The 13,549-nt window shown below is 35.0% G+C and overlaps 1 protein-coding gene across 14 annotated transcripts in view; it reads right to left on the bottom strand.

Annotated features, from left to right (window-relative positions):
• Cdk19 (cyclin dependent kinase 19) overlaps positions 1-13,549 on the bottom strand; it is a 157,194-nt gene that overhangs the window by 38,424 nt on the left and 105,221 nt on the right. The gene's annotated exons all lie outside the window — the stretch shown is intronic.

Here is a 13,549-nt window from a genome sequence, read left to right as displayed (position 1 = left end):
GCACAATTCACAATAGCTAAAATGTGGAGCCAACCTAGATATCCTTCAATGGATGAATGGATTAAAAAAATGTGGCATTTATACACAATGGAATATTATTCAGCAATAAAAAGAATAAAATCATGACATTTGCAGGGAAATGGATGGCATTAGGGAAGATTATGCTAAGTAAAGTTAGCCAATTCCAAAAAAACAAATGCCAAATGTCTTCTCTGATGTAAGGGGGGTGACTCAAAATGGGGTTGGGAGGGAGAGCAAGGGAGGAAGATTACCTCTACATAGGGAATAGGGGTGGGAGGGAAAGGGAGGGAGAAGGGGCATGGATGGTGGAAGGAGACCTTCATCATTATACAAAATACATGTATGACGATGTGAATTTGGTGTCAACATACCTTATATACAATCATAGATATGATATATTGTGGTATAAAGGTGTATTAAGAATTGTAATGCAAATAATAATAATAATAATAATTTTTAAAATATAATATAGGGCTAGGGATGTGGCTCAGTGGTTGAGTGTCCCAATCCCTAGTACCAAAAAGAAAGAAAAAAATCCATAAAGCTCATATTCAGAAATTAAAAAAAAAAAAGTGTACCTGGAGTGAACTAGAGATATGGCTAAGGAGAACCATGGCATTAGGAAGGACAGAATAATACAGTTGTGATGATTATAGAGAAAGGAAACCCAGGAAGGGCTTACTTGCTGTTTTAAATATTCTGCTTATAGATCAAGTCACTTTAGTAACTGGAACTGGCTACCTTCTTGAGCACATCTAGCCTGTGCTCTGAGAGTTGGTGAGGGCTACCATAGGTTTGCAGATGGGCAAGAGCAAGGACATGATGTCTATAGCAGTTAGGGAGAATCTTGATGAGCTAGCAGGTTAGCCAGCTGGAGAAAGAATAGAGGTAACTGACTGGAGTCAATGTGAGAGGAGAAGAGTAAGTAGTAGGAGAAACAATGGAGAATTAAGACAAAGATTGGAGGGGGCTTTTAATCATAGAGTCACACAGGAACTAGGAAAGATTTAAGGTTTAATATGACTAGAATTAGCGTCATTCTGTTATTTTATCCTTCTTTTTTACCCTTAGATTTTAAATAGTTGTATAATATAGATGGATGGATGGATGGGTAGGTAGGACAGGGAGAAACACAGGTTGATTTTGGTATTCTGCCCAATCTCTGATGGCAGGATTTGGAAAGATTGTCATTTACCATGACATTATGTATTTCTGTGATGTTTGATTTTGTAAAATTTAGTTATTTACAATAAGAGAAGTGTATATTTAAAAATAAAATAAAAAATAAATACTACTGGAGAAAATAAAGGGAGGGGGAAAACCAATAAAACAACCTGTGAAGAAAATCAAAGGTAAAAAAAAAAACCTATATAGAACAGGATTCTAGACAATAAGAGAATTTAAAAAGGAAGAAGTAGCTACAAGTGGAATGAATAATTAGAAGGTCACTGGCAACTCAGTGAAAATAATCTCTGTGCATTTACAGAAGCCAGGCACAGTGAATGTGGCCCAAATAAGTGAAAAGAAGGTAATGCAGATTTACAGTATAATTTTAAAGGCCTTAATGAGAATTCGACTTCTAGGGGACATAATTTTTAAAGTTGTAAACTTTCAAACAAATCATCTTACATACCACTTGTTATACAGTATTTGTTAACACCAAAAGTTTGAGTTTAGGCACTTTCAAAATAAAGACAATAAGATAAAACATAATTTTTAAGTATAAGATATGGGAGCAAAAAATGCTTTATAAAATAAATAAAATACAATAAACTGCCAAATGTGAGAACTACAGGAAGCAGGTTTTATATCACTTAACTAACTCTTGTTAAACATTCTTTCAATCGCACTGTTGAAACAACAAGAACAATGAATGAGGACACAAACAGATGCAAGAGAGAGTCTAGCTAGCACTGAAGTTAGAGAATACCTTTGGGAAACATACTTGAAGCCTATCCTATGGAAGCTCTATATATAAGGTCTCTACACAGAGTCTGAGATGAGGACAGAGTTAGGGGAACAGTAGTCTATGAGTTCTTCCATAAAGTCTAAAAAAGAAACCTAGAGCTTGGGCTGTTACCCACAGGTACATTAAGACCTAGAATTGCACAGGGGAATAATTTTAAAATATTCATCCCTTCACTGGGACTACCTCTCCCCTTCAGACCAAGTAAATAAATGTTAAGGTCACAAGATATTTTATGTTTCAAAGTAACAATATAAACAAAATAAATTATACAATCAACATGAAAATGTGTTTAACTTTTCAAAGTATTCACTTTTCTTTTCTCTTTTTCTTTGTAGGGGCATGTAGAAGGGATCCCGTGGAGTCCTGGGAATTGAACTCAGGGGGACTCAACCACTGAGCCACATCCCCAGCCCTATTTTGTATTTTATTTACAGACAGGGTCTCATTGAGTTGATTAGCACCTTGCCATTGCTGAGGCTGGCTTTGAACTCATGATTCTTCTGTCTCAGCCTCTGGAGAGCCACTGGGATCACAGGCATGCGCCACCGCGCCCAGCTCTTTTCTCTCACATGGGTATGTGCATGGTGGTATTGATTTAACCCAAAGTCTTATCTCATGCATGCTAGGCAAGTGCTCTACCTCTGACCTACATCATCCCTTTTTTATTTAATTTTAAGACATGGTCTAAATTGCCCAGGCTGAACTTGAAATCCTCCTGACTCAACTTGCTGTGTGGCTGGGATTACAGACATGTGCCACCGTGCCAAAAACTTACAGGGTCTTTGGGGCAAATTTCAGAATACCTCCATCCAAGCAAGATTCCATGCTGAATTATATACACAGATGTTTCATTTTTAAACATTTTTTAGTTGTCAATGAATCTTTATGTATATGCAGTGCAGAGAATCGAACCCATGCCTTACACATGATAGGCAAGTACTCTACCACTGTGCTATGACCCCAGCACTTATGTTTAATTTTAAAAAGACCACCTACAGTGATTACTTTCAGTGAAAGTATATGTATTGTTTAAAAAAGGAAACTTCAGTTCACACACATAACCCATACCCACACACAAATCTAAATGATGAAGAAAGGATACCAAAATTGTTCTGACCTAGTTACATCCCAATTAACACAGACTATGCTTTACTAAAACTCCTATTCTTACTGTGAACAAAAAATGCCAGCTGTGAAAGAAAGTGATACTGCTGGGTTTGCACACTTTGGTTACCATAGAAACAGTAGAAATGGCAGTAGTTGGATGGCTCACATTTAAGTTATCAGCAATAAAATCAGACAAATCAATTCTACAAGGTTTGCTTTAGTTCAATTGTATTTTCAAGGCAAAAGAGAAGGAAATAATAGGATAAATAAAACAACCACTCAGAAGATATCACTGAAATATCTGTGTTTTTGCAGAATTTAGTTAATTCAATTTATATTCATGATGCTCTACATGCACTCCAGATTTGCTTTTTCCCTTTTATAGTATCTTTTTTTCCACAGGATTGGATTTATTTCAGTTAACTGGCATCATAAATAGAACAGCCTTAAAGATACACAGTCATTTTACCACATTTGCTTTTCATTCCCCACCCCAAGACATTTAGAACAAATATATGAAACTCACAATATGACTCTTATCAGCACCAATCGGGGAAGACAGAAAAACCCAAACACAATTGTCTACAATCCTGAATAATAGGAACAAGAACAATCAGAATGTCAATTGGACTGGTTTCTAAAAACAATGAACAGTGCAGGCCTGATATTAATGACTACAACTGTACTTTTATTTAAACATAGTGTTGGCACAATTCCCTTTACATTTGCTACAGAAGAACATTCCCAGGAGAAAACCTTCAGTTCATGTTCCTTTCTGTACACTGTTCTTCATTGTTCACCCCAAACAAATAAGACTGTGTTGCAGCAAATAGGACAAATAACTACTAAGAGTAAGGTCTATGCTTTCTTTTATTTAGCAAACACAATGGTCATTTACAAATAGTATTAGTCTATCATAACTGTTTAGCCCTTAAAATAACCTCATTAATTGGATAATAGAATCTATATTTAAAAATTATAGAGACTGTGATCATTGTGATTGCAACTTCCTAGAAGGCAGAGAGGAAGTTCTGTCACTGTATATATCTGTTGAAATCTAAGCATATCATAAATAATTTTTTTAAAAGAAAACTTTTGTTGAATGAATAAACAAACAAATGAATTACTAATGGTCCTTTGATAGGTGACTTCCCAATTTTAAAAGAAGTGTCAGAAAACTAGAAAAAGCACTTACCCCAATTGATACCAAGCTCACTCCTGAACATAGGTTCTTTGAAAATTCTGATTCTGGTTTATTTGAGGATTTCAGAAGTCACCTACGTGCTGAGACTCCCAAGCATAGACTTCTAGGGCTCTAATCCTGCACTGTACCTTAGAGTTATGTCAGTTGTATGTTGTCCATCTCTACAATCATCACAATGAACCTTGTCCAAACTGAATTACCTTTCCCTTTCAAAACCGCCTCTTTTTGCAGTATTCGCTTCTCAGTCAACAAAAGCAGAAGTCTGAACTCCATTCTGTCTTTTATTCCTCAAATCTAATCAATCCTCAAATATGACTTCAGTCCTAAATATTTATCTATTATCTTCCTTCTTCTTTATGTTGTTCACCTCTGCCCTAGGTCTTCATGACTTCTCAACTAGCTGACTTGAACAACCTGATAAAGCTACTCTCCCTGAATCCTCAAACCAACCCTCCATAACTGTCTCAGTGGTCTGTCTTTAAAACTTGACCAGCTCAGGAAACTGGCAAACTGCCATACTTCTAAACAGGGCAATTAAGAACCACCATTACTGGTTTGGAATATGAAGTGTCCCACAAAGGCTCATATATTGAAGGCCTGGTCTCCAAAGCAGCAGTGTTCAGAGGTGGAAGCCTTGGAAAATGATTGGATCATGCAGGTTCTGACCTTACTGGTAGACTAATCCACTGATGGTACATGCTCCCCATCCCTTCACCCCCATACTCCCCACCCCTGCTCGGGGATCTCCTGCTATTTCTCTCCCCTCTTTTAAGGCTTCTGAATGAAGTTTCTACCTTGGAGCTGGCTGACCATGACTGAAATATGAGCAAAAATAAATCTTTCCTCCTAAATTTTCTTTTTGTTGTCCCAGCAACAAAAAGCAAGCCTGTGTCCTTTAATGTAAGCTGTCTCCTCTACCTGAAATCCTCTCCTTCTCCACTCATTTTTACCTTATTAATTTCTACTCACCCTTTTAATTTCAGATCAGTATGGACCTTCAAAAGAGTCCCCATCTAAGCTAGTTAAATGTTCTACATCTGTATTCTCAATTCCTTATGCTTATTAGCTAATCCTTAAAATGTATCTCATAATTTTTTATAACCCTGTTATTTTATGATTATCTGCTTTATTAAATCTTCCCGCCATACACCCATTGGGGGAAGCAACTGTATTACTCCCTGTATTCCCAGTGCTCTGCATAGTGTCTGGTATATGGGTTTTTGTTTTGGTTTGTTTGTGGTTTTTTTGTTTGTTTGTTTTTGTACTGGGGATTAAACCCAGGGATGCTTAATCACTGAGCCATGACCCCAGCCCTTTTATATTTTTTGTTTTGAAACAGGGTCTTGCTAATTGCTGAGGATGGCTTTGAACTTGTGATCCTCTGCAGTCTCTCAAGCCTCTGAGATTACAGACATGCATCACTGTGCCTGGCTCTGTACATGCTAAGAAGTTAAAATATGTTGGTAAAGCAAATACTTTAAGTCTGCAAACAAGTATCCCCACCATGTGAATATAGTTAAAAAGTAGATAATCTAGTTAAAAATTATAGTTAGGTTTTAAAATCATATTAGTGCCATATTTTAGGTACTTCTGGATTAAATGTGTCTTTCTATTCAGAGAAACTCACCACTGTTTATGCTGTTTATTTCCAAGTAAAATGTATTTCCAGCTGGAAGTTTCATGCTTACAGGTAGATGCAGGCTATCTTACATCAGGAATAGCATATACTATTAAATGCTGTGATTAATTTCATTTTACCTTAAACTAGGCTGGGAATATCCGTAACACAACACTTATGTTAATCAAACTTTGATACTCACAGTACAATGCCTGCCAACACAGCACTGCCAACAGTTAACAATGTACTTCTTTGTCTGCCTTTTAGAAGTGGTTACAGGCCTGAATAGCAGAGATATGGGTTTTTTTTCTAATAAAACACAATCATTATTAAAACATAGTATTTTGATTTTTAATACCAAAAGGCATGTTTTACATATTTATACTAGTTTTCTATTTTGTAAAGCAGAAGGGGTTAGGATGAATATCTGGCTAAAGGACTTCTGGGAAAGAAAGAGATTAAAATAAAGGGCACATTTGGATTACTGATAGGATCAAGATAGATTGTCCAGGAGCACCTACAGAAGGGAAATAAGGAGGAATCCAGAAACTTTGTAAGTTTAAATTGGGGGTCAACAGCCATATAAATTACCTATTATGGCCCCCATTTTATACATGAGTAACCCTAAGATTTATGGATCATGATTAGCTATCTTTGAAATAATTTTTTAAGTACAGAATCTCTAAGCTCCCATATATCATAAGAACTCAGTAAGGCTAAAAATTCTAATATAATAATTATTCAAATGCTACCAAAACACTGGCATGAGGGTTATAGTAAGAATCTAGTGATTTTTTTTTGATATGTAACCCATTTGTCTTATCAGGCCCTTTTCAGCAGAGACAAAACCAAAGACTTCAGAGATTTACTTGTCAGAATATGAAAAGAAGCTATATTGCACACAGATATTTCTAGATAATTTTGCAATAAGTGAGCACTTATGTTAGTCAAACTTTCACAAATACTAAACAGTACAGAAAAGAAATTTTGCTGAAGGCTATACAAAGGGTAATAAATCACTTAAGAGGAAATGAGAAACTAAGGCAAGAACAAAGGAACCCAAGTCCCTTAAAAATCCCCAACTCTTTAAGAGGCATCCTATTTTCCCCAGAGGTGGTCAACCCAGTACCTATTCTGGGCATCTATACTCTATCTATACTTTATCTAATAAACTCTTGTCTGTTAAAACAAAACAAAAACTTCCCCTCTTGGGACATGGTTTGCATCTAGTGACTTGCTTCTAATGAACAGCATATAGCAAAAGTAGGGAATGTCATTTTCATAATTAGGTTACAAAAGATTGACTTCCATCAAGTTAAGCCACACTCTCTTTTGCCCTCTAACTCCCATAAAACAAACTGCTGTGTTGTGAGATGCTCTATGGGGGATTCATGTGGCAAGGAACCAGGGTCAACCTCCACCCATCCACTCATAAGAACGCAGATAAGCCACATCTGGATTTATGTACCACAGAAGCTGTGAAGTAATAAATGTTGTTTTAAGTCATTAAAATTTGGGTTAATTTGTTATGCAGCAATGATAACTAATACAGACTTAAAACATACATAAACAGCATGTAATAATCTAGAAGGCTGCTGAAAATCCAATAAGTATTCTGCCTGAACAAACAGATACCATAAGAAAAAAAAAACATCAAAACTATAGTTCGTATCAATTAGTACTATATCATATAATGCACTTTTCTCTGGAGCTAGACTATCTATTGCATCACTTTCTTTAATCAACTGAAATCACATCTCAAAGTATTAGTTTTTTTGTTCTTTGGTTTTTATTGTATTTTATTTGGGGGGTACTCAACCACTGAGCCACATCCCCAGCCCCCCTCCCTTTTTAAATTTAGAAACAGGGGGTCACTGAATTGCTTAGGTCTTCACTAAGTTGCTGGGGCTGGCCTTAAACTCGAAATCCTCTTGCCTTAGCCTCCCAAGCCACTGGGATTTCAGGCATGTGCCACCAAGCCCCGCTGCTATTTGGTTTTTGTTTGGGTGGTGTTATTGCTACTTCAGTAGCCTTCTAATAGGTCTCTAATACAAGTGAATTTTTGACAACCCAAAATGTTTAAAAGATGTTAATTAACAACAAAACCCAAAAGATTTCTGGAAAAAAACATTATTTTGTCTTTCAACTGGATCTCACAAAATTTCCATGTTTGCCAACCATATATTATTTTTGCTTACAGACTGCAAGTTCAGCCACCAATATGAAGAATAACTATTATTCAAAACCCAAGTTCAAGTTTTGAAATAGTACTTCCATGAATATTTTCTAAAAGGGAGAGCTAGGTTGGGGCTGTGGTACATTCATTCAAATTCTTCATTTAATAAAAACCTCATTACTATTGTGTGTTAGGTTCTGGGATATAATAGTGAAAAGGATAGTCTAGCTTGTAGTTTAGCTTATGCCACAGGTCCAGTAGCATATATTCTGTAACTAAGGAACCATGAATCTACTTAATGATACTATCATTGAGCCAGCATTTCTCCATCCTTGCAAAAGAATAATGTGAAACTACCAGATGCTTTACTGAAATTCTACTCAAGTAACTTATGAGCACAAACAATATGCCAACACCAAGCCTACAAAAATTAGTGAGGTATGAACTTTGCTTTCAAGAAGCTCATAATATGAAAAAGAGATAAATTATATCTTGGCATTCCTCCAACCTATCGGAATAGTAATCCCATAAAAATGAGTCATCCTATATTTCATCTTCTTACTTAGTTATATCCTGCTGTAAAATTAAAATATATCTTTCCTCCCTTAGTGTTTACAAGTTACAAATATTTATAGATTTATATCTATAGACAGTGAAAAGGCTGTCTCTCAGCCAAGATGAATATACTTAGCTTTCCTTTCCTTTTAAAAGCAATGCCTTAATTTAAATAATTTTGGGGGGATTTTATTTAAATTCTCTACTATTGTATTAAATCATAGGATCCAAATAAAATAATTAAAATGTTGTTCAAGATATGAAACCAATCATGATGAAAAATATCAACTTTTTTTTTTTGGTGGTGCTGGGGATTAAACCCAGAACCTTGTGCATGTGAGGCAAGTGCTCTATCAACTGAGTTATATCCCCAGCCCAACATCAACCTTTTTGATGACGTAATGCTTCTGTATGTGAAGTCCAAAACACTGGCTGTAGTTTTAGATTACTACACTAAAAATGTATATTTACTTTAATTGTTTAGATTTCTCAGGTTTCTCACATCAAGTGAAAATTTAGAGATGGTAAGTTACTCTGAAACAGTTGCGACTAACAAGTAGTATAAAACCAGATATCTTTCAGCAATAGAAAATGATGCATTAATAAAAACAAAAACAAAAACAAAAACAAAACCTATTCATTGACTAAAATATCAATTCTAAAACTCATAAAAATGTTTCTTCAAATGTTTCCATCATTCTCCTTTTAGCATTATATTCATATTTTATATTTATTTTATCTACAGAGTAACAATTTAAATCTTCTACTTCTGAAAATTTTTTCAAAATCATGACAATGTGGTCCAGATATCAGGACTTCTGGTCAGTGAAAAGAATTATGGAGAATATCTTACACTAGATGGTTCAAGGTTTCACATGTAAATTATTTGAGCAGCAGAGCCATTCAGTTAATGTATGGGTAAAATATAATAAGCACTACACTAGGGAAGAATCACACTCAAAACACGTTTTCAGGGGCAGGGGCTGGGGCTGGGGCTCAGTGGTAGAGTGTTTGCCTAGCACGTGCGAGGCTCTGGGTTTCATCCACAGCACCACATAAAAATAAATAAGTAAAATAAAGGTATTGTGTCCAACTACAACTAAAAAAATATTTTTAAAAAATTTCACCATTTCATCCATCCTATAGGCAAGGTAATAGTTATCATTGGTGATGTTTAGCAGAAGGAAAAATTCCATATTTTTGTTTATAAACTTGTGGTAACTTATAATAAGTGAACAGACTCCCCAAACTCCATAGTCTGATATTTAAGGCCTATTTTAATCAGGCTCCAAACAACATATTTCCAGGCTTATCCCACACTATCCAATTATCATATGTGAGCTAAGCAGAACTATATAGCCATTCTGAGACAATACAAGTGCTTTCTGGCTTCAGCTATTTTACATCCAAAACTCCTCTGAATCCCTCAATTCTACACACCCTTCAAAGTCCAACTCAAATGCAACATGCTCTCTGAAGTTACCCCCAGGCCCCCACTAGAACCTCTTCTGATGTTTAACACCATTTAATCTGTCCTTTTGTATAGCCACAATCACATTCTCTTCACCTATTTCACAGTGTAACTGTATATACGTCATATTTCTTCTCTTGGACTATAAGCCCTTAAGAAGGCCTTTGATGCAGTCATATTTATACTGTTTCTATTCCTTTCTATTTTACACACACAAGAAAATAATAAATATTTACTAAGGACAAGTGTTCAAATACTTCATCAAAAATGCCATAATAATCAATATTCTCACTGGTATTCTTTCTCTGAGAAAATATTTCCTCTACACCTTTTGTGTACAGGGGTAGTGATATACAAAAAGGATCAGACAACAGATTCTGCCGTCTCAAGAAGTTTACAATCAAGGAGATAATCTAAGAAACCTACACACATAAATAATACTAAGAGAATACAGATAAAGTATAACAGGAACAAGGAGAGATTATTTCTAAGTAAAAATAAATTTGAGGCAAATTTTAAAATTTGTGCTTCGCCCTAAAAGACAGGTAATATTTGGATATGTAGATGAAGAGCAAAGAGTTTTAAGACAGGGGAATAAAGGCCATTGAGTCAGGAAATCTCAGAAGGATATAGAAAACAATCAATAGTTCAATAATATAATATCTGTAAAAGATGGCAGGGACAGAGAAAAATTTTAAAGGCAGTTGGAGCTAAATGTGGTAAGACCCTGAAAGCGAAATAAGAAACTAGAACTTTAGTTGTTGGATAAGAAACTATTTCAAAGTTCTTGAACAGGGCTACATAAATAGCCAGTGGGTCTAAAGTAGACTGGAGAGGAAGAAATTACTGACAAGGAAACAAACAAAGAGGCCATTACTATAACACCAGAAAGGAATGAGGTACTAGGGATGGTAATAGATGAATGGAAGAGATATTTTAGAGATGACACTAAAAAGAACTTGACAAGTTCTGAATGTGAAATGCAATGAACAGTTTGCAAAAAGGTAAAAGATGTTTCTAGTGTAAGAGGTGGGTGGTGCCATAACCTTAAAAGAGGGACACTAAACCAGCAGCAAGTTTGGATGGGAAAAAATGAGTCTTAGCCATGGTGAATTTTATCAGTAGAACTCAGGTGATAATATTACATAAAATATACAACTTCAAAAATGAAAGAAAACTCAATTACTCCTCACCAAAAGAATTCCAATCAATGGTTCATACATAATTATAACCACGAAAATATAACTCACAGAGGTTAAATTAAGTGTATAATAAATTAAAATCTTAACACAATCTATGAGATTAATCTACAATAACTTCATATACCTAAGAACCATTTTTAAACATGCTGATTCATGGGATAATAGTTGGAAGTCTTGAAGAACCTTATAGTTAAAATGATACAGTAAAATGCTTCTGCCAAAATGGCAAATGCATATTCTGTAGTCCCGATCATTTAGAAGAGACAGTCAAGTTAGATGTCTAGGCCTAAGAACCAAGGGATATTCACCTGATCTCTTCATATTTTCATTCCTTTCTGTAATAAACATGTCTCCTCAGTTAATAAAACTTAAATCTACCCTAGATTTATTCCTACCACATCACTTAAATTCTCAAAAGCCTAAAAAATAAATTATCACAAAGTCACTCATGAAGGAGGATGCAAAATAAAATCTCCAGTGATTAACTCATGAGGATTATAGCTATTCATTACTCATATCTTTTTATGAAAAAACAAACAGGGTTTGTGTCCCTGTCCAGGCACCAAAAAACAAAAACAAAAAAGAAAAGAAAATGCTGAGCATGGTGGCACATACCTGTAATCCCAGCTACTGAGGCAGCTGAGACAGAAGGATTGCAAATTCAAGGACAGTCTCTGCAACTTAATGAGACTATCTTAAAATAAAATAAAATAAAGGACTAGGGGTATAGCTCAGTGGTGGAGAGCCCTTGGGCTCAATCTCTAGTAAGGAAGGAAAAAAAGGGAGGGAGAGAGGGAAAAAAGGGGGGGACTCATCAAAATAAACTAAAATAATAATTAATATCTAACATACAATTAGTAAATGTCTTTTGTAAGTACACTGAATAAAAAAAATCAAAATTTAAACATTTTCAGTCCCATCGGCAATGTATGAGTGTTCCCTTTCCCCCACATCCTCGCCGATACTTATTGTTTGCTTTCATAATAGCTGCCATTCTGACAGGAGTGAGATGAAATCATAGAGTAGTTTTGATTTTCATTTCTCTAATTGTTAGAGATGAGAACATTTTTTCATATATTTGTTTACTGATTGTATATCCTCCTCTGAAAAGTGTCTGTTCAGGTCCTTGGCCCATTTACTGACTGGGTTATTGGAACCACCATTTGACCCAGCTATCCCTCTCTTCGGTCTATACCCAAAGGACTTAAAAACAGCATACTACAGGGACACAGCCACATCAATGTTTATAGCAGCACAATTCACAATAGCTAAACTGTGGAACCAACCTAGATGCCCTTCAGTAGATGAATGGATTTTTAAAATGTGGCATATAAACACACTCTTAACACAATGGAACATTACTCAGCATTAAAAGAGAATAAAATCATGACATTTTCAGGTAAATGGATGGAGTTGAAGAAGATAATGCTAAGTGAAGTTAGCCAATCCCAAATAAACAAATGCAGAACGTTTTCTCTGACATAAGGCAGCTGATTCACAGTTGGGTAGGGAGGGGGAGCATGGGAGGAGTAGATGAACTCTAGATAGGGCAGAGGGTGGGAGGGGATGGGAGGGGGCAAGGAGTTAGCAATGATGGTGGAATGTGATGGACATCATTATCCAAAGTACATGCAAGAAGACACGAATTGGTGTGAATATACTTTAAATACAACCAGAGATATGAAAAATTGTGCTCTATATGTGCAATATGAATTGTAATACATTCTGCATTTTTAAATTTATTTAAAATTTTTTTTAATTTAAACATTTGAATTGTGGCTAATTTGCCTAATAAGCATATTTCACCTGTTAGGTCTATTTATTCATTTATTTATTATTAATGCTAATTACAACATTCTTTTTACCAGATGCAATATCCTTATTTCAGTTTAGGTCTTAAGAATCAAAAAAAAAAAATGAGAACTCAATGTTATTAATGTTTCTCTGATAATAAGCAATAATATGAAGAACAACCTGAACTGAAATGTACTTGTTTCACATACAACTACTCCATTAAAATTATACACTAATAATTTGTTAAAAATCACAATAAAATAATATATGCCAATTTAATAAAGGTAATATTTTGATTTGAAGCTTATATGTAATTTTCATTCCTTCTTTTTCATTCCTTCTTTGCTTATGTATAATTTCAAAATTTTCTATAGTTAATATTATTATAATTGTACCAAGAAGAAAAGATTTTCTTAAAAAAGGAAGAAAAGA

This window comes from Ictidomys tridecemlineatus, chromosome 8 (genome assembly GCF_052094955.1).
Source record: "Ictidomys tridecemlineatus isolate mIctTri1 chromosome 8, mIctTri1.hap1, whole genome shotgun sequence".
Lineage (NCBI taxonomy): Eukaryota > Metazoa > Chordata > Mammalia > Rodentia > Sciuridae > Ictidomys > Ictidomys tridecemlineatus.
This window is presented reverse-complemented; position numbering and strand designations above follow the sequence as displayed.